Source organism: Argiope bruennichi, chromosome 5, assembly GCF_947563725.1.
Source record: "Argiope bruennichi chromosome 5, qqArgBrue1.1, whole genome shotgun sequence".
Taxonomy (NCBI): domain Eukaryota; kingdom Metazoa; phylum Arthropoda; class Arachnida; order Araneae; family Araneidae; genus Argiope; species Argiope bruennichi.
Window position 1 is genome coordinate 123,505,002 of NC_079155.1, and position 21,958 is coordinate 123,526,959.

At 29.0% G+C, this 21,958-nt stretch overlaps 1 long non-coding RNA gene across 1 annotated transcript; it reads left to right on the top strand.

Annotated features, from left to right (window-relative positions):
- Positions 1 to 5,099: 5,099 nt before the first annotated feature.
- On the top strand, positions 5,100 to 18,333 carry LOC129968561 (uncharacterized). The gene is made up of 3 exons (XR_008784431.1): positions 5,100 to 5,216; positions 5,335 to 5,525; positions 17,772 to 18,333. It is a non-coding gene; the product is annotated as an uncharacterized LOC129968561 (long non-coding RNA).
- Positions 18,334 to 21,958: the final 3,625 nt, after the last annotated feature.

A 21,958-nucleotide genomic window follows, 5' to 3' on the forward strand; every position in this document is an offset into this window, starting at 1 on the left:
AGACAGTTTTTCTACACTAGTTAAAACATTTTGTTTTAGAATGTCAAGATGTATGTACCTATCCATATTTCCTTCTATAAAACATAATTTTCCGACACCAGCAGCACTCATATATTCCCACACCATAATCCTGGCTTCTCCTTGCTTACAATTTTCACATAAATTCTTAATTAACATCTACTGCTTTGGTTTCCTACATATTATAGCTCCACCATCTGACCCATGGATATTAAATTTTGATTCATCACTAAAAAGGACAGATTCACTAAAAGATAGAGGCTTGCCTCACATGCTTCTTTGCAAAGTCGTGGAGCTTTTTCCTTTTGCAGATACTTATAATTGGTTTCTTATGGGCCGCACATTCATTATAATCTTCTTTTTGAATGACATTTCTCACCTTTAAAGAGTGATTTAATGTTGTAATCTACCATTAAATCAGTTGCCAGTTGAGACACTAATCCACAGATTATCTTGCAACTTACGCATGGCCTTTCTTTCATGCAAGCAATTTAATTCGGAGGTCTTCAAAATTCATCTCTAATCTCAAATGTTTGTAGCTCACTGTACCTTTCAATATTATATACTGCACTGAGACTTTGCTTTGTGAATGATTTCACTAAACTTTTCATACATAATCCATCTTTTCACAACTGAATCACTAACTCTCGAATGGCTTGCAAAATTTCAATTTGAAGAAGATCAGCTGCAGGCTAGAATTAAACAACTGTTGCTATATTGTGTTCTTCACCCTGACAAACCAACAAATCTCAAATATTTACTACTAGGGATCAGTTGTAAAACACGACAGGAAGAATATGCTTATTGTGAACTGATTTTTTTTGCATGACATTTTGCCATTTATTTAAAAAAATTGCGAAAAGGCTTGTTGTGTTTTGTAAAAAGATAAACTTATTATGAAACTCCCTTTTAAAGACTCACATGAACTATATATAAGTATTTTACAAATATAAAAAGTAAAGATTAGAAATTCTCATAATTTATTTTTATTTTATCTTCCTTACTTAAACTGCTTTACTCACTATATATTTGTTTCGCTTACCCAACCAATATCTTGAAGAATTTCCGATCTCTTAGAAGTTGCACGGCACTCAGAAGCGATTGCAATTTAATGCTGCATCTTTTAACTTTATCCTCATTTGCGGCGGACATTTTCTACAGGGTAAGTTGATTTGTATTCATAATAAATACTCACTTCGGCTGAACAATTTGACTGTATTTCATCGAAAAGATAAGATATTTTCCCTAACGGTTAGAATGGGCTTAGAAACTTTATTGTTTGATCTTTTCGCTAAAGGTAGGTTACTACGTTGAAAAATTTTATTTTTATTTCTTATTCGTAATGTTTGAACAATTTTCTTTATATAATCGTTTGAGTTTTGTTTCTAAGTCCCTCTTTTTGGAAAGTAAGCTTATTTTTATATTTGCTGTTATATACTTTTTAAAATTATTTTACATCTTTGGAAGTTGTTCTCTAAAATTCTGATGAATGGTAGAATTTTTTTTACGAAAGACCTCAGAAATTAAAATATGATACATAATTTTTGTTCGAATTTGGTATCATAATTTCTTAATATGTTTTGCAGTTCTTTAAATAGATAATTAGTAATCTATTCTTTTAGAAATGCTCTATAGTACTTTTAATGCTTCACAATACGAAAAAAAAAATTTGAAAATTTAATTATATTTATCATTTGAAACCCAGTATTTAAAGAATGGTTAGACATACAGCTTATTTTTTTATTTCAAGATATATTTTTAAACTATCTGCTGAATTTTAAAACAAATCGGCAATCTTTAAAGTAAAAGATTTTTGCTATAAAAAATTTTGCTATTTTGCATTTTAGAGAAAAAAGCCCCTTTTAATAAGTTCAAAAAATAATTTGTTATTTAACGTATATTTTGGTTTCATAGATCATCTTTTTTATTCAAAAATTTAAAAATGTACAAATTTTAAAATTAAAAAAAATCTTCCCGCAATGTTGCCACATATTTGAAGTAAAGCTTTCCTTTTTTTTGTCATTTTTATATCCAAAATATCAATTTTTCTTTCTTTATTTATGTTTGTTCAGAAGGCAGATAAATATCCGTTCAATAAGGATTCATTTTAGACTTAATGTACATTTTAAGAGACTTAATCTTCGAAAAACTTAAACTTTAAGAGACTTAATAATTTTATAACCACAAATTTGAAGTCTTTTTATAAGAGCAATTTTTAATTGCAACCAAAGACATCAAAAAGTTAATTTTCGTGGAATTTATACTCATTTATTCTCTGTTTAAAATCTCTTTTCTTGGCGATAAGATTTTCTAAATTATAATGTTTATCGTAAAAGATATTGACATATGCGACAGTCCTATGATTGCAAACTGTATTAAAACCTTGTATGTTTGTTTTTTTTGAGTCGCTGAGTTGCTAATAACTGAAAAAATCTTTTTTGCTGTAGGCCTTCCTAGCTAAATCTCTTTTCAAAATAACATTCGAACACTTTCTCGTACTTAGGGAGTTTCTATGAGGCAGAAAAACCTCTCGGGCGCCCATATATGTATGATATCGGACCAAAATATGACACCTGAAAGGATTGTCCCGCAGTTGTTTTAGACTCCCATGAATCTATTTCAAAAACTTATTAAATCGAATTTAACAATACCAAACATAATTAAAGAAAGATTTATGCCAAGCATGATACAAACGAAAAGTGTTAAGCAGCATTCATACGATGTCAACTATTGTGCGTAATAGAAGGCCACGACTACTTTAAGAAGATCATGTGATTCCAATGGGACAATGGCAAATATTTGTCCCGATCAGAAAACCATATGAATTATCCCGCAAGAGTCACATGATGTTCGTGAGGTAGGCGTGGCCATCCATTGCGTGCAGTAGTTACCTCGTGTGAACGCTCCTTTACACATTCATTAAAAACGAATGATGCCAAGGCATTCAGTACATGCAAACATAATAGGTGATTAATAAAAGATGCATGCGGCGTGGGAGGAACATTGAGGCATAGGGGGAACCAACACTAGCATAAGCGATATGAGACAGCAGAAGTCTCACACGATTTGCCGTTAAAGCAATGGGATGTAAATTCAAATCAATTGCTTACATGAATAACGAACGATTGACGTTGTTTCTTCTGAAAGGCACTTTGAAATTGTTTGATTACCTCTGTGATCAGTGTGGATCCTTAAAGATTGATACAGATTTATTCGAGGAAAATTTGTACAACTCATTTACTTTTACTTTTGAAAGTTATACAAAATAAATTTTTTATCAGTATAAAAGAATTTGAATGATTGGTAAATGTTCTACAAATAGAGAAAAAATAATATCTGTGAATCAATACCTTTCTTCGCACTATGGATCAATTATATTAATCAAAAAAATAGCAAAGGAACAGTGGAATAATTTTTTTTCGAATAATTAGATGCTTTGAATGATTCAAAGACTTTACATATTTAAATACGAGTCAATCGTAGCTTTTCCAACGTGTAGCGATTCAGAAGTATTAAATTTTGAAATTCTTTACATTACCAAATTTTGTCAGAATATTTTGTTTTCATTCGTGCGAGAAAAAGTATAAACCAAAGTTACATTTACATATTTTTCTAATCCCAAAAGTTTCTGAAAAAATTGAAATTTTATTATGGAACAGATGCATCTTTTTTTTTTTTTTAATTTTCTGCATGAAAATTTTCTGCATCAGAATGATAGATGCAGCTTTAATTTGAATAAAATATTTTATTTTAAACATTATTAGTACTTTTGAAGTAATATTCATTATTGATAAACGATTCATATGAATAAAATAATATATACTCAGCCGTATTTAATAATTTTAGATGTTTAATTATTTTTTAAAAATTTATGTATCTCAAAAATCATAAAAATATTTTCTTCTTTTTAAAATACAAAACGTTTTTTATTTTTTTTCTATAAAACAGCGAAAAAATATAAAGTAGCGATTTTTTTTTTGAGTTTTAAATTTTTTTTTCACTTTAAAATACTTATCTGCAGTCACAAAATTTAAAAACGTGACAGAATTTTTAAAAAGAAATTCCCATTGATTTAAAATTATTGAGAATAAAATTTAGTCTGATATTGAAAAATTTATATATACGCTTCGATTTACTTCTTCGGAGTCTAGTTAATTATAACATGGCAGGCATTCATCACACCATATAAAAATAATCTCGTGAGTATACAATTTGTCATGATGTGCGTGTAGCCATTTAATTTATCGTGGTCCATCAATACTAAGCTTTCAAGATAATTGTAACACAAATAAGAAATATTTAATACTAATACAACCGATATTGCTTAGTAACCAATAGCTAAAGAATTTCAGCTCGTATTTCTTTATTTTTTCGATATGGATGATGTTTCATTCTATTGAAATAATTAGCAATTTTCGTTTATCCATAAATATGCCACCATTTTTTAAAAGTGTGTAATAATTTAATTACGCTAGATCTAAAGGGCGTTAATTTTGGATACTGCAAATTTTAATAATGTTCGTATATATCAAATGATATGAAAACTGTTATTATACACCCAAGTGTTTCGGCCAGTTATTGAAAAACATTTATAAGCTATCAAATTTTTTTTGTCACCCTGTTTTTGCTGCATTCTGTCTGAACGCAATTTATTCAATTGTAATCCAAAAGTTTTATGACTAAGATAAATTTCAACATAATGTGAAATGCTTGTTGACAATTTTAAACATGCTGATTTTTTTTGTTTTGTGATCTATCAGCGTGCAATTAAGTAAATTTAATATTTATTTAATTAATTAAACACCTCTGCAACCAGCATATTCGACTAGATTCTTGACTTTTTTGGCTGTTAAATGATTAATTTGGAAAAAGAATTCTTTAAAATATTTTGCCTTGTTATTGGATATAACGAAAAAAACATGAATTCAATTGAATCAGAAAACTTTAATCTATGCAAATTAAAAAGTGCATATTTGCAAAACAAAAGTGGAAGTGGAAATCCTGTTACCGAGTTTAATGATTGATAAAAGCACGTGATTTGATGAATGAGCATGAATTCCATCATAACATTTTAAAACGGACGATATCAAATAGAAATAAAAATATTTTTTTAAGATTAAGAGACAAACGATTCGAAAATGAAATTTATATCACTAAAAAGGAAATATTTTGTTTGACGATAGTTCAACGTCTGTAAGGTATGAACATTTATTTCCATAAGCAAGTCATATCAATTACCCCCTCTACCGACAGTTAAACTTATTTTTGTGCTCGATTAAATCTTCTATGTAAATCCTATTTCTTTATTTCTCTTAGATTCTCTTTCCTCTGACTGAATGGCCTTTTGATCAACAAACCAGCTCCAGATGATTTCTTATAACATTTTGCAACTCCATTTTTAGCTATGCGAAACAAGGTATGAAGCAATTGTAATTTCGTATGATGGTTTGTTTACATCTGACTACTGCCATTCGACGAGCAAGTAATAAGAGCGATCTCTATGCCACGTACGTTAACATTTTTTAATCATAGATTTTAAATCATATTTTGAATAACAATTCTTAGAAAGTGTTGGCTTCCTTTTAATGGAAATATGTGATATGTGACACATTCAAAAATGTGTCACATATCCCAATTAAGAGGAACCTATATACATATTAAAAGGAAACTATGTACGTATTAAAAGGAAATTATATTACTAGGAAATGAAATTATATTAATTTCTAAAAGGAAATTGTATTATTATAATATTTATATTAAAAGGAAGCTACGTACGTATTAAAATGAAACTATGTCTATTAAAAGGAAACTATGTACATACTTAAAAATATTATATGTATATAGGTTTGTTCAGAACACTTTTGAAAAATGAAGGTCAAATGAATACACAAATATGCACTATGCATTTCCAAAAGGGTGAAATCAATGCTTAACTGCATTTGAAAGGACTATGAAAACGACAATTAAGTATTAAATAATTCTTTGTCTTTAAATACATCAATTAAACTAGCATTTAAATGACTATAACAATCTGCTAAACAATTTTATATCATTTATAATCCGTACTTAATATGCATTATAACTCTGACTGATTTATTATATGACGACGAATGGAATATATTTATTCTATTACGACGAGCTAATATTGACCTATATTCCCAATTTTCCAACTTTCGAATTTTTTTACCATTCATCATTTTATATCACTTGTATTTTAAAATGTGTACCAATGCATTTTCAACATCTTAATACAATTGGAATTTTTATTCTCAACAGTCCAGTTTGGGATATTTCAGTTCTAACTACGTAAAAATTGAAATCTTTCTTCTTGGATCTTTCAAACTCAGATTAGAAAAAGCAAATTTTAAACTTCATATCCTCACCGGCCATCGAATGCCATTGTTAGAATGTTATTTAATAAATTATTATTTGATTACATATGCTCGGAAACTATAAAAATGGTTATATATTCATATATTCACCAACTGAAATGCAGTGCGGAACCAAGGAATGGAATTTGAATATATCGACTGTTGTTCTCTAATTAAACATGTTGGTCTGTGGAGACCACGTGCGCTGAATACCATAAATTGAGTTCGTGAAAGCTTCACTTCAATAGCGAAAGCATTTATTTCGTCCTATCTGCACTGAATGATTCGCGGACAAATTGTCCCAGAGCCTAATAAACAACCCTTCTCCCATTCAATTAGGCCGGTTCGCAACTGGTAAAGGGTGCTAAATGTTCGCTTTGGTTGACAAACACGACTGATTTGCAGCCTGGATCAATGGAAAGTCAGGGTGATAATAATCAATACGAGTTCCAGGAAAGTGGGAAGAGACAGTGACAGTTATGGGAGGCATCTGTTACGAAGCGAGGACTGCACACGACATTCCAAATACTTCGATAAAATGCAGAAACCATTCATGGTATGTAGCGATATCGTGGAGCGAAAATTTATTGTTGGTATATTGGAATATCTTTATTGTTGGTATATTGGAATATCTTTATTGTTGGCCTATTAGAGTATCTTTATGGTTGGAACAGTAAAACATTTTTTTATACATTTTTCTCGAAAGTTATCTGTAATTGGAATAAAAGAAGAAACCTTTAGAATGAAAGAAAATGATTTTAAAAAGTGTAAACTTTAAAGACAGTTCTTAATAAGAATTTTTTTAATATCAGATCATTATAAGGGGTTAAAAATTCTTCGTCAAATCCCTTTTAATAATAAAAATGAAGATATTTCATTGGAAGACTGCTTAAATTCGTAAATGTATTCCCAATTTCCCATGCAATGTGTAAAATGTTATTTGTTAAATATTCTATATCTGTCTAAAAACAATTAATCCACTTTGACACTAATCAGAAAATCACAATCATTAGCTCTTTAAAATGGTGGTTTTAGGTTTAGTTAATAAGCTTAAATTTAGTAACGAAGAGACGGCCGACGGTACATTGATAGAAAAATTGTCGATCTTTTATGAAGTATCTTAAAATTTATCGAAAAGGAATATTTCCACATTTCAGCTCTAATCTAGCTGCAATAATGCTCCACGAATTTTGTGAAAATGCTAATCAAATATTAAGTTAAAGAATTTAAAATGTAAATGTCGTTTTTGAATCTCAAGTGAAAACGTCAATCTTAAATGGTCAATCAAGAAGATCATTTTTGAGGATTTTTTTTTGAATCCGTTGCCTTATGTGTTATTTCATTTTATTTATATTTTGCTTCTATTTATTTTAAAAATTTATTTACATTAATGTTGTTTAGATTAAATTGCCATATCAATTCTGTATCCTGATAATGGGAAAATACAAAATCAGTTACCTATCATGATTAGAAGGGACTGCTGACAAAAAAAATCCTGTTCTTTCGTCAAAATATCTGTCTTAAAAAATATTTGACTAAAAAAAAGAAACTAAATTGAATATAATTCTTCTTGGAAATTTTATGCTTTAGTATTTTTAGTAAGTTTTATTTTGTCTGAAGAGCTAGAATTGGATGAGAAAAACGGAATGCAAAATTATTCACTTTCTTTGATGACTGGACCAAAAATGAAATTTAAAAAAAAATTCTGAAAATTTGTAATTATACTTCAGAATTTTTTATTCAATGAATGATTGTATAAAATAGGCGAGATAAGAAGTTGTGTTCTTTGTAAGAATATTATAAATTAATTCTTGGAAATTGCCATGCTTGCAATTTTTAGATGAATAAGGCGAAAAATTAAAAAAAAAATAGTTGTCCTTATCAAATTTTAAAAATAAAAATTACAGAATTTTAAAAACTCTTGAACACAAGCAAAGATTATTTTTTGATTTTGATACATATATTCTATTAATTTTTATGCACTTATTTGTAATTTGGGTTCATGCATCTAATAATCGAAATAAAGATCCGAATTTCAATGAATAACAGTTTGCATCGGATGCCGTGCAGTATAATCAGTTATAAAGCAAAAAACGTCAGAAAAAATACTTAAAAAGAGTATGCAAATTAAAGGCACTGCAGTTGACCTAAATTTGCGACAGAAAGAGACAGTTCAAAGTAATTACAGAATAAATTCGAAAATAGTTATTTTCTCAACTTAATGCCATTTTCTATATTTATGGGTATATTATATGTTTGTAAAAATGATATGAATTTGCATATCTGATGATATGCAAATGATATGATAGATAAATTGAAATATTTTATTTCATTTAAACTCTGGAAACAAGATTCTGTTTCTTTTTCAACCATACGAAACAACGTTGTTCTGTTTAAATCAATAATGTATCTTATTGAAACACCGAAGAGAGTGGCCAGAGCTTAGAGTTTCACTTTAATCTTTGCATGGGAAAGCCACCTGACAATGTACAGGAATTTCAATTGTCATACACAGCATAACGTCGGATGGATCTTAATTTCGACTGTAGTGGAATGAAGTGGCCAAGTAGAGAGAAGTATGTCTATCTAATATTGTAAGACATGTAGGGAGAAGTCATTATTGAATTGCATCCAAGATATTATTGAATAATTGTGGATGGATGTAATTCAGGGAATAGTTTGGAATATAATAATCAGGACAGCGGAGGGGAGTTCCTCCAAGCACTTGTTATGACGCAATCAATCAAGTGCATGATCCAGAATCAATAACATAGGGTTTTCCAGAATGTATGTCTGAGTTTCGATCCGGTCGTGAGTTTTAATATGTCAAATATTTGAACATTACCTGATAAAATATAAAGTGGTCTTATTTAATTTAGATTAAGTATTATTTCTCCAATGAATGAATATATATATATGAATTTCGAATTCCCCCGGTATATGAATTTCGAAAATCAAGAATTTTGTGCATTACATTTTAGTAAATTTAATATAAATTTTGTTCACTTAACAAATTTTTGACGATTTAAAGGATGTTTTTGCAGGGTTTTTAGTGTGTGTGTGCGTGTGTGTTAATACACATTCTTACTGAATAAAATTCTGCAAGTGCAGAATTTGTTGTTGACTATTGAGCATATAAAAGTGAAAAAAAGGGAACTTTGACATTTTCATTATAAATTTAAAACGCCCATAATCCATTTCAGTCAATACAATGAATTTCAATTCAATAAGAGAACAACGAATGCATTCAGTAGAGTATCAGCAGAGAGATTGATTCAAAACGAGTCAAACTCTCGGCTAAAACTAAGACTGAATTTAAATCCAGAATGGAAATGCTATCAAAAGCAAATAATGTATTGCTCCGGCGAATCACTGAAACAAAATTTCCGATTGTTTCCATAGTCCATTTACTGTCTAAGAAAGAATGATTTAAGATAGAATTTCTTAAACATACTTTAAAATATTCTATGCATTTATTTGAGATATGATTTACTTATTTCAATATTAATGGAATTTTTAAAGATATCAATTTTCCATTCATACGTATTTTCTTTTTGAGGGGTGAGTCTTTTAGGTAATCCAGAAATAAAGATCAAAGACTACTTCATTCTCTGAAACTTTCTTGATACAGATAAATAACTTCTAGAAACAACTAAATATTCCTAAAATTTCTGACATATATTATGAATAATTATTCAGTAAAATGTGAGATGTATAATGCAACTGATAGAATGAACATTTCAGGAAAAAAAATCATATATTTTTGAGACGCATCTCTCTCTTTCCCTTTTTTTTATGTTCAAAGAGTTAAATATAAGAAGAAAATGTACTTAAACATAAATTTAAAGTTGCAGATTCACTTATAAAAATGAGTTTTCAAGAAATGAGAACATCCAGGATTTCCTTTAATACATATGGAATATATTTCATTGTCATGGATCGGTTCATGGTAATCATTTTATTTAAGTTAAAATTGCAAATTTTTAAATAAACAAAAATGTTTCTACTGATCTCTCTGAAATATGAAGTTTTAAGTTCATCAAAATTCTTTTATATCTTCCATTGAAATATTTTACAAGAGTGTATTTAATTTGAAAATTCGAAATTTACATTTCAATTAGAAAATATTTGCTTAATTTTTCCAGATGAAAGAAAGAATTTTACCGCCGGACATAGATGTTCCATTACCTTGAATGCACACTAAATTGTAACTGACATAAAATCCGGCAGCTTATATAAATAATATAAGAGATTTTTTTCTGAGAATTCAGATAAAATGAAGCTTCATAATGTTGATAGTTTAAATCAGCAAATCAATATCTGTTCGATGAAATAACCCTTTCTTAATTAAAAAGTTTTTAAGGAGTTTAGGCATATTTTTAACGAAAGGAAAGAATGAAAATTCTTTCATTTATTATTTAACTCTTTCCATTCAATATGTAGGATTTCATTTAATATCTAGTAACCAGCTTAAGTATTGACTTACTAGAAAGCAGATTCAGCAACGCTTGCAGATGATGATAAACATATTTGTACAACTCTCCCATCATTTCGTATAATCAGGTAAGTCCAATATTAGTAGAAGCAGAATATGTGAAATTAACCGGTAACAATTGTTTCCTTAATTTCTAAGTCTAAATAGTCTACTATTCGAACGACTCCGTCATATTTTGTAAACATTCATTATCATCACCTAATGAATTATTCTTAGTTTGAGATCTCGACTTGTTACATTTTGCTATACTGTTTCAGATTCTTTTCCAAAATGCATGAAAGCTTAGCATTTCTGAGAGATAAATTCACATTCCGGGTAACATATTCATGCAATCTTTAAACAAACAATACCCTTTTATATTCCATCTCATGAAAAGCAAAAAATACAATTTTAAAAGTATTACTAAATATATTTAAAAATATTGATTTGAATCATAAATGAATTAATGGTTATTGGAATCCCGATAAAAACTATATATATATATAGCATATCAATTTTATGCTGCAGTTTACTTTACGGTTTGCACATCTTCCATCTTATTATAATTTTATGTTGTTTCATTAATTTCTATGTTATATTGCATCATTAATCGCAAATTAATTTTTTCTTCTAATCCATTTTCAGGTTAAAATAACCAAGCCAAACACGTCTAAATATTGAGATATTATCTGTTGAAATTATTTATGCAATATTCTACAAATTTATAACACAATTTTTGGTTTTTCAAATGCAGTAGTTATTTTGAAAGGGAAGGCATAATATTATCTTTTGAAATTATATATGCAATATTCTACAAAATTTAACACCATTTTTATTTTTCAAATGCAACCGTTACTTTGAGAGGGAAAGCATAATATTATCTCTTGAAATTTTATATGCAGTATTCTACAAAATTAGAACATAATTTTTGCTTTTCAAATACAATAATTAATTTACAAAGGAAGATATAATTTTATTAAAAAACAAAATTAAAATTTATTAACAGTTTTTTGCAGTTCTTTCAGATATCTCTAAATGATTCTTTTTATTACTTAGTAATATAACAAAAAGAATCTTATCTCGTGGAATAGTAAATATATAAGATTGCAATATAAATTGTTTATTTCAATTCCATCTAAACTACACAATCTCATACTTATCCAATCAATTATTTCTCTAAGTAAATGAACGTAATCTTACTGACAATAATCAGCATTTCTCGGCGACTGCTTTTACTTTGGGCCGTGACAGATCTGATAGGCTGCAATAATTCAAAAGAGTGACATTCCTTTCAAAATGAGGAATCTATTTTCTATTATCATGCATATCAATGGAAAAGCCGAATCCACAGTTGATTAAAGGGACGGAGAATCGAACTAAGGAACGTTTATTCAACCAAATAAGAGGCCAGCAAAAGAGTGAGTTCCGCTCTTAATTAGTCACTTAATCAATCAGAAGAAGAAACCATGATATCGCCACCACAAATCGTGTTCGATTGTCAGCAAGGAGAGAGGATGGGGAATTCCTTTTGTTCTTTACGAATACTTTGATTGAAAAGCGGAATTCCTCTCAGAGAGAGTCCAATTATTGCCTTCAAATATATTGTTACTTTCACTATGCTTAAAGCGTTAAGTGTAAAAATTAATTTTGCTTTTGGTTATATCCAAATAGTATTGTATTTGATACGAAATGCGAATATTAATTTTAAGTCTTTTTAGAATTTTAAAAATTTGAACTATTTTTGGTATTAGCATTGCAATGAATTTTGCACTACTTAGATAAGTAAAAAAAAATCTTATCATTTATAAACAATAATTTTTCAGAAAAAAACCTGCAAATAATTGATGTAATCTTATTAAAAAATCTTTCTTTTTGTTTTCTTTATCAATAAGAGCATCTACTGTTAGCGATGATAGTAGTTCATTTTAAACTATTTATAAGGTATTTGAGAATGAAACTCTTAATTTTGAATCAAAGTCATATCAAAGGACACATTTGCCGACAACAGAACCTAACATTACACCAGCTCGATAACTGTTGGATTTAGATATTTCAGTCATCGAGCGACAATCTTTTTCAGTATTAAGTTTTTAATTTATGAACACCAAATCACAAATTTAGTGTATTTTTTTTATATCATAACTCTCTTGAAATTTTGTATCCCAGCATCTACTCCCGTTTTGATTTTGTCACTCATCTACTCCCATTTTTTTTTTTTTTTTTTTTTTTTACTATCTAATAAGATGACACTTTCTATTTGGGAATATTTTCTTATTTTGATTCAAATGGAAATCCAGTGAATACTTCACTTATCTATGTATTCGAAGTAATATATTTTTATATTAAATTATAATCGTTATGAATGGCTTATTTTTTTGCTTACAACTATCAAAATTCGATAAATCAATGCACGTACGGCATATGAGCAAAACAGTTAAGCGGTTAATTTTAATGGAATTCTACGAATTTTCTTTATTCCATTTACTTTCTTTTATACGAAGTGAGAAAACGCATTGTAATCTTCAAAAAATTCGAACTCGAGATTCGGATGAATCTCATCTTTTTAGACCTTTCTAATTTCAAAATAATAATAATAATAATTTTAAAAAAACGCTTTTGAAAAATATGTCTGTGACAAAGGAATTCAATTCGCTTTAAGTTAGAGAGATGAAATTTAGTATATATATTCGTTGTGTCAAATTACCATCAAATTTTGAGTAAAACCCATTCAAAGGAATTATGTATGTCCAGCAGTTCGAATGTAAGTCATCATAGTAATTACAAAACGAAGACAATTAGATGGCTAAAATTCGATCCTCGGATTTAACAACTATAGTGCAGAAATCCATGAGATTTTGAGTTGAACGTCAACGGATCTGTACTTTCAGCAGCACGAAAATGCAATAATTCAACTAGCATGTATAATTATGCAATTTTGTGACTGCACTTGTAATTCGGTGTCAAATTTTGGTTTCAATCTGTTGCCAAAAAACGCGTCTAAAAAACAAATTCACTTGATAATTAAATATTTGATAAATTTTTGGCGAGACCACACTCTCAAGTGTGGATATTATTGTTCAAATTCTATCTTATTCTTTTCTGTATTTTAACAAAAACGTTTTCTATGAAGTTGTAACCAAGCATTTTACAAACCATGCGAGCGTGTTTTTTTTTTTTTTTTACACTATTACATTCAAATTGTTGATGATATTTTTAAACTAAATATACTTTCAAAAATTAATTTGATCTCTGCATAACAAAGAAAAAGAAATTCATTTCGTTTTAAAGATAAGGAAGTATGCTGAGATTCTTTTAAATGTTGATGCTATCAATAAATCTTTGGTATTATCTGTTTTTCGAAATCTATTGACTTTTCAATGTCATATTGTCCAAATTTCAAAATTTTATGACTCTTCATGTAACAAAATTGCATGGCATTTATCTTAATCTATTTCACTTCTTTATATTAACTTAGTCTTTTTATGGGAGTAGTGTAAGGCTGACAGAATTAGATAGAAAATAGAGACAACTCCTTCTAGTAGAATTGATTTTAGTCCACTGAAATATAATCAGCAAATCTTTCTAGTTGAAAAATCAAGTAAACGTCTATAACTTTGAACACTTCTTAACTTTTTTAAATAAGTATATATATCCACATCTCTCTCTGTATATATATTGATTAAAGGTCAGCATATTAATAAAATAAGAAAATAAAGATTTTCTTCCATTTATCCTCATTTTTTTTGCTGGGAAATTGGTGCTAATGAATTATTTTTGACTCAAGATGCAATTTCTCACGATAAATTATATATTACATTCGCATTTCTAAGTGAACTCTCCAAAGTAAACATGCACACGTGCGATTGGAGGTCAAAAACACCTCGAACATCGAAGTTATTATGACTTTTTTTTTCTGTAATCGATCATCCTGTGTAATGAATTGAAACATTGTTTTCTTGCTGTAATTACCTTTAAGAGATATCTGACATCAAAATGAAGGTTGTTTCGATCGAAGTACCATCTCACAACATTCGTTAGGAAACTGTTAATTTCGTGCGGTGCGGTAAATAGAACCCCATTTATCTCAGTACTTTATATCTAAATGGATGATAAATTTGTAATAATTCTAGCATTATAGAACACATGTTCTAAAACTAAATGTCAGTATTGTGATTTCCATTTCAATGATTTGTTATATTTTCTACTTAGATATCTATAATATTGTGCTCCTTTCTTCCAAAATTAAAATATATTAATGAGCATGAGAATTATAAAGAACAGCATAATTCATAGCTTTGTAAATTTGTTAAATCATATTGAAAGAACCAGGTTATCGTAATGATGTTTCCTGAATTCTTGAGAATTGCTGTCATGCCTCTACGACATGTTATAGAAATAAGAAGAGATGACAATGGTAGAATCAAGTCTGCCGGTGGTGTTGAAGGGAAACTTGTTGAAATGTTATCTTCTAAATTGGGATTTGATTACGAGTTCATTCTACCTGGCGACAGATCTTGGGGAAAACTTGAAGATGGAATTTGGAATGGAATGATAGGGATGGTGCATCGTAATGAATCTGACATAGCTCTCGGGGACATCACCATATCAGAAAAACGAATGAATGCTGTAGACTTCTTACCATATGCAATAGAGGACAGCACTTTCGTCACTAGACTCCCAAAAGCTGTATTGAAACCTGCAGCTTTCCTGATACCTTTCCAGTGGCCAGTTTGGTTAACTCTTTTCCTAACAGTTGCCTGTGTACTTATTGTGTTTAAATGTATCATGAAAAAGAAAATTTCTAGAAGAAAGCTACTTTTATCAATAATCAGCAGTGTTTTTGCTAAGCCTTTTTCTTTCCATGTTGAATGTATGCGGGATCGAATTATTGTGGGGAGTTGGATTATTACCACCTTCATTTTATCATCTGTATATACAGCGCGTCTGTTGTCATCTCTTACAGTGCCACTATCTGAAAACGGTGTTCGAACTATTAAAGATTTAGCCTCGGCTGTGTCAAAAGGAAAATATAAGTGCCTTACTAACCGAGGATCAGTAAACCTGAACCTATTGAATGAAAGTTTCGATGGAGATTTGAGCGTCATAAAGGAAGGCATGGCTGAAGTGGACTGGTTCTCCCCGGATGGGGCTATAGTAGCTCCTCCTAAAATCAGAGAGAATGTTGCTATTCTGGGACCTAGATGGTTCTTTACCCTAGAATATGGAGAACCACCTCACACAGATAAGTACATCTTTAAAGAGTCTGTTAGCCTTGTAAACATAGGAATGGCCGTGAACAAAAATTTCTGTTGCAAGGAAACCCTCAGGAAAGTAATATCACAATTGTTGAATTCAGGAGTTTTTAAACAATTATACAATGAAGAATTTTACAAATCTCGTTGGAGGCTGTTATCTGATCGAAAGCCAATTCATTTTGGACCTAAGGCACTCTCCATGTCTGATTTACTAGGACCTTTTGTCTTGTTAGGAGGAGGTTATTTTTTGGGACTACTAGCTTTAATGTTTAATGTGATTAGATATAAATTTTATAGATAGCATTAAATGAATGATAGTATTAATGATGAAATAAATGATAATGTTAATGATGAAATGAAAGATAGTATTAATGAAATTATTTCGCACGCTATTAGAGATATCAATAAATATTGATTCTGATTTAATTCACAGAGAATAAGGACTGTTTCTAGATGAAGAACGACTTAGTTTATGATCATATTACTGAAACTTCACTTCATAGATACTCCTAAAATCACACCTTTAGATACTCAAATTCTCACAGTGACACCATTGTTGCTATTTTGTTGTTTGTAGATTATTTTCGTGTATTCTGAGTAACATGTTATGATTTTTAAAATCTGGAGTTTCAGATTTATCAGACAAGCAGGGAATATATATATATATATATGATTATCTTTTTAACATTTTTTATAATTACTATTTATACATTTTTATAATTACTATTTATTTATCCTTCAAATATCAAGCCCAATGATGAAGGATAAGTTAGCGACTTCGTCATCTTGCCTCACATGTTTCTTATTATTTTCTGTTTGTCGTTTATATACATAATGTATTGATTATCTCATTTCTTATTGATTACATTATTTATTGCTTTCCTTTATCAAAATGTCACACAAAAAACTTAGTGCAATTCGCATTGATTAATGGATAATATTTTAACAATCTCAATTTTGGAAGATGCACTAATTTAGAAAAATAATTCATTAAATATGACGCAGAGATTTAAAGAAACAAAACTAATTGGTTAAGGATGCAAAAAAAAAAAAGTTGCTGCTACAAAATTGAAATTTTTTTCTGTGATTCCTTTATTAAGAAACTAGGACAGATAATCTCATCTGTACATTATTTTAATATAACTTGATGACTACAATGAAATTACTGACTACTGAAGAATAATTGCGAATATTAAAGAATAATAACAATAAAATAATAAATAAAGAATATTAATAATTAAATAATAACTATAGTATAATAACTAAGTAATATTACAGAATACTAGAGAATAAGAAAGAAATTAATAAAAAAAATGTAGGATGCCGCAAATTAATATATCGGAAAAACTCATCTCATAAAATTATTTATTTATTTCTAGGAAAAATTAAATGAGTTTTTATATTCGATATACTGTTATTCTTCTAGTTACTTCTTTTTTGATATCCTTTTTATACCATGAATGCATTTTTGCTAATATGCAAGAAATTTATCAAGATTTTTATATAATTACGAATGAACAATCCGCTTTCCATGGAGTTTTATTTAAAATATAGTGTTTTCAATTTATTTTTAACCCTATTATTAGAAAAGAAAGATTCTTTTTTTAATTATAAAATGTTTTTATTTCTAACTCAGTAAAAAATGTGTTTCAGAATTAAGAGAGAGGTAAGTCTTATCACTGACTCCCCGACCCACCCGAAGACACTCGGATAATAAATACTGAATGACCAGACCGCTGCTACAGCAACGCTGGCAGGAATAATGGTTGAATCCTAAGGGCCATCACCAGGCACGATACAACCTTCCTTAAGGAAATGCGTCCCATCATCGATGGGTGGAGCCAGACCCCCACCTTTTCGTGTACCCTCCAGGGTGGCGAGAACCAACCACCATGCCAGAAGCTTCTCATCCTCATTTCGAAGTGCCCTCCAGGGGGGTTAACAGAGATAATATATCCAGTATGTATTTTATGGGGACATAGGAGAGTATTTGACTTTTTGCTTCTATATGGCAATGTTTACAACAATTACCCAAAATTGAGTCTCCGAATATTAATACATCCGAATCAGCGAAATCACATTTCTTCTAATCTATAAATTTTTAATCAAGTTTTACTTATGAGTTCTGAAATGCATTGTTATTAGATTGCTTTTTAGTCATTCCTAATGAAGATGCTAGTGAAAAATATGAAATGGAATTTTTAGATTCTTTCCATCTTACTATAATAAATCTTAAACTCCCTTTTTATGCACTTTTTTATTATAATAAGTTTTTAATTCCTTTTTATATATATTTATATAACTTTATTTGTTTCATGTTTGTAGAGCAGTTTTGAAATTGTTTTGGTAACTCGTGTCTGTATTATGCCTATATTTCGTATCTGTTGAAATTGTCTATATTTGTGTTACCTAACTGAAAATAAAATATTTTAATAGTTATAAAGCTTATTCCTTAATGAATCAATTTCAATTTCATTCATATTATACAACAGCTATTTTACCCCTCAAGCATTTTTGCCACATTGCCATTGTAGTTAAAAACTACATTATCGCTCTAAAAATATCTGAAAGTTGTGTTAAAAAATAATCTCATCGCATTCTACTTTGTATGGTATTTCAACCAATAGTTCTGAGAAATGTTCACCTTTTTACTTTAGATATGCTAGTGATGTATCATGGGCGTATTTGAAATATAGTAGTATGTTGATTGATAAAGCACAGTTTACACAGACACGCAGCTTGAGTTGAAGATAGGGATCATGTGCCTATGCATTGTTCAGGTGTTATTTATTTATTGATTGATATTTCATTCGCTAAAAAATATTGCCTGACATGCAATATACCATTTCGCGACGATGTTACAATAGAGTGGAAAATATAGTTTTCAGTGATACATTTTTGAAATTTTGCAGTTATGAAGTTTCCAAATTATTTCAATTGTTGCATTATCCCTCTATTCTTTTTATTTAATTATTGTTTTTCCATTTATAGTAATTTATTCCCTGCATAAATACATTGCTGAGGTAGCACATTCATCTCGTCTCATTCTATTTATAAAATATTTGCTATGATTTTCTTGATTTTTTTTTATTCCGTACTTACTTTTCAAAGGGCTTAAATGTTTAAGAAGGTTTATTTTATTTTATGGTTAATTCACATTTTTGAAAATACAACTGCTCTGAATAAAATAAGCAATTATATTTAATATCTGAATCAGTAAAAATTGAAGCAGTACTGGAAAAATTAGGAACTGTTATCCAGTTAAGAACTACACACTATTACCCAGTTTTCCAAGATACTACTCCTGTTTAGAAAAAAAATCAAGATTCCACAAAAATTTTAAACAAAAAAATTACATTTTTCTTCTACCAAAACTGACAGAACTTTAAGGTTTTGAATACTGTTATCTCATATTACTTTTATTCATTTTAACAGATATCTCGAAGAAGCTCCACTGATCTAAGGATGACATTTTTTTACAAGCGCCTGTCAATTGATCTAAAATAATAAAATCCAAAGCTTCATAACTCGGCCACTTTTAATCGCACAAGAACAAAACTTTTTTTTTTTTGCCGTTGCTTAAAACTGCCAGGGTAACAAAGGAATTAACAAAACATAACTAATAGGACAATAAATGTGCATAAAAGTTTAAAATCATAATTTTTTCTACAATACATTTATTAACTTGAACAGCATAAAATATAATTTTTTATTCCATTTAATGCATTTTTCCATTTGGAAGTATAAAGCTAACAGTGACGGTTTAAAAAGTCTCTTTGAGTCAAAATTATAGTAGCCCACCCTATCTGCATATAAATTAATTTTGAATAAGTTTCGAAAGGTAAAACTTAAAATTACCCTTATTCTTTCATTTCCAAATATTATTTTTAAAAGTCAGCATCTGATCTTTCGCACAAAATGTTTTTTTTTATTCTTGAATTAGTGAAGGCTAACGAATTAGTTAAAGCATTAAATTCGTGAGGACAACGTTGACTCAACGGTCAATCGAACATAGAATAGCCAACTGATGTTATCATCCCTTCTTTTATTACTTCTAATCCTGATATATCTCTAAAATTTTTATTTGTATATTTTTATGTTGTACCTTCACATTCACTAGATTAGAATGATTAGTGATTATTTCTAATAGGTTAGCAGGCTTCTGGTAATCTAAAAGGTTTGAAAAGATTTCGACTGTTGCGTTAATTATACCAAATATATAAAAACAATAGAATTATATTTGGCTGAATGCTGCATATTATCTATAAAGTTGTCTTGAAATAACCCTTAAATTTCGAAACACTCAAGCAGTGAAATCATTCTTCATTTAAAATTACTTAACGATTCCTCGAGAATAATTAACCCTCCTGGTGGCGGCTTTCAGATTGCTATCCTTACCGAAAGCGGCACGCCGGAATAACAGGTTCAACCTTAAAAATGTCGCGGTTTGGTCAAAAGGATTGCTTTCCCCTTTTGCGGTCAGTTCAGCGCTGCAGGTGGGAAGTGATTAGCAAATTTCATGCTGTGAGTAGCAGGCGTTTCTTATCGTAGTCTTTCCTTTTCTAAGAGCATTTTTCTTTCAGTGTTTAGGAAGAGATTGACAATAACATCGATTGAAAATGTGATTGGTTTTTTTTAGAGGTTTTTCGATTATTTTATAAAACAATACATAAAATTTATGTTAGGAATAAGTTATTATCATGTTTATTTTGATACTAGTCTAGTTTTTATAAATTGAAAGTCCTCGTCTAATATTTTTTTCATTGCAATATGTTTCGCAAATTATTTTATTCCGTAGTACTGTGAAATTATTTCTCGACATTACTTGCAAGTGATTTAGTTTTTTAAAAAAAACCCTTTCAGCGCATTGCCAATTTATTTTAATATTTTAAAATGCGTGTTTAAAACATTAATTGCGATAAGTAACACTACGTTATAACTTTGTTTCTTCAGTATTCAAAAAAAAAAAAAAAATTGTGTAATTAGTGAATTTCATGCGATGTTTCACTTTCAAATATATCGATTTTCAGTATTTATCTGCATGATTAAAATTTTATAATTAAATATACTTTAAAATATTTAACTGGCAAAGCTAATTGGTCAGTTATTCAGTAATGCTGAAATAACTGGTCGATGCGCCTTATGACTGTAACAAATAAAAATAATTGTCAAAATATTTCTTTGTAATATTCATGATACAAATTTGTCCTGGAAAAATGACTCAAATAATACATATTATTTAGACTCATAATTAACCATTTGCAACTGGAATTTTTTGAATACCCTCAAATCAAGTTCCTACAGAATTAAGTACTGTTTTAAAATAAATTAACATTTTTAAAAAATCTCAGTTTTAAGTTTTTTGGGTTAGAATCAAAGCTCTTACTATTTTGCAATCGGATAACGACAAACCGTGGAGTAAACGAATCATTAAAAAGAAAAATCTGAATTTAAAAGCTTTGCAAATACAATTGCATTGATCTTTTTTACTTGTTACTTTTACAATATTTATTGCTTTCGGTGATCAGCACATGTGTTACGTCGAGGTTACTAGTTAATATAAAATTTTTAATTAAATGTTTTCTTCAGCAAAACATCTTGAAATTTCAAATTTTGATAGTCATATAATTCATACTATTGCAGACTCATTGTACCATTCTGTATTGCAGATTTTTTTGAATTTTCTGTCAGCTCCTTGACAGTAATTCCTTAATTTAAAACAGGAGTGAATAAACTTGAATTAATTCAAAACCTGTTTTGTTGAAACCAATCAGGCTTATTAAATTTCTAAATACAGGGAATAGAATCATTCAGCAATAAAGTTTTATGTATATACTGAA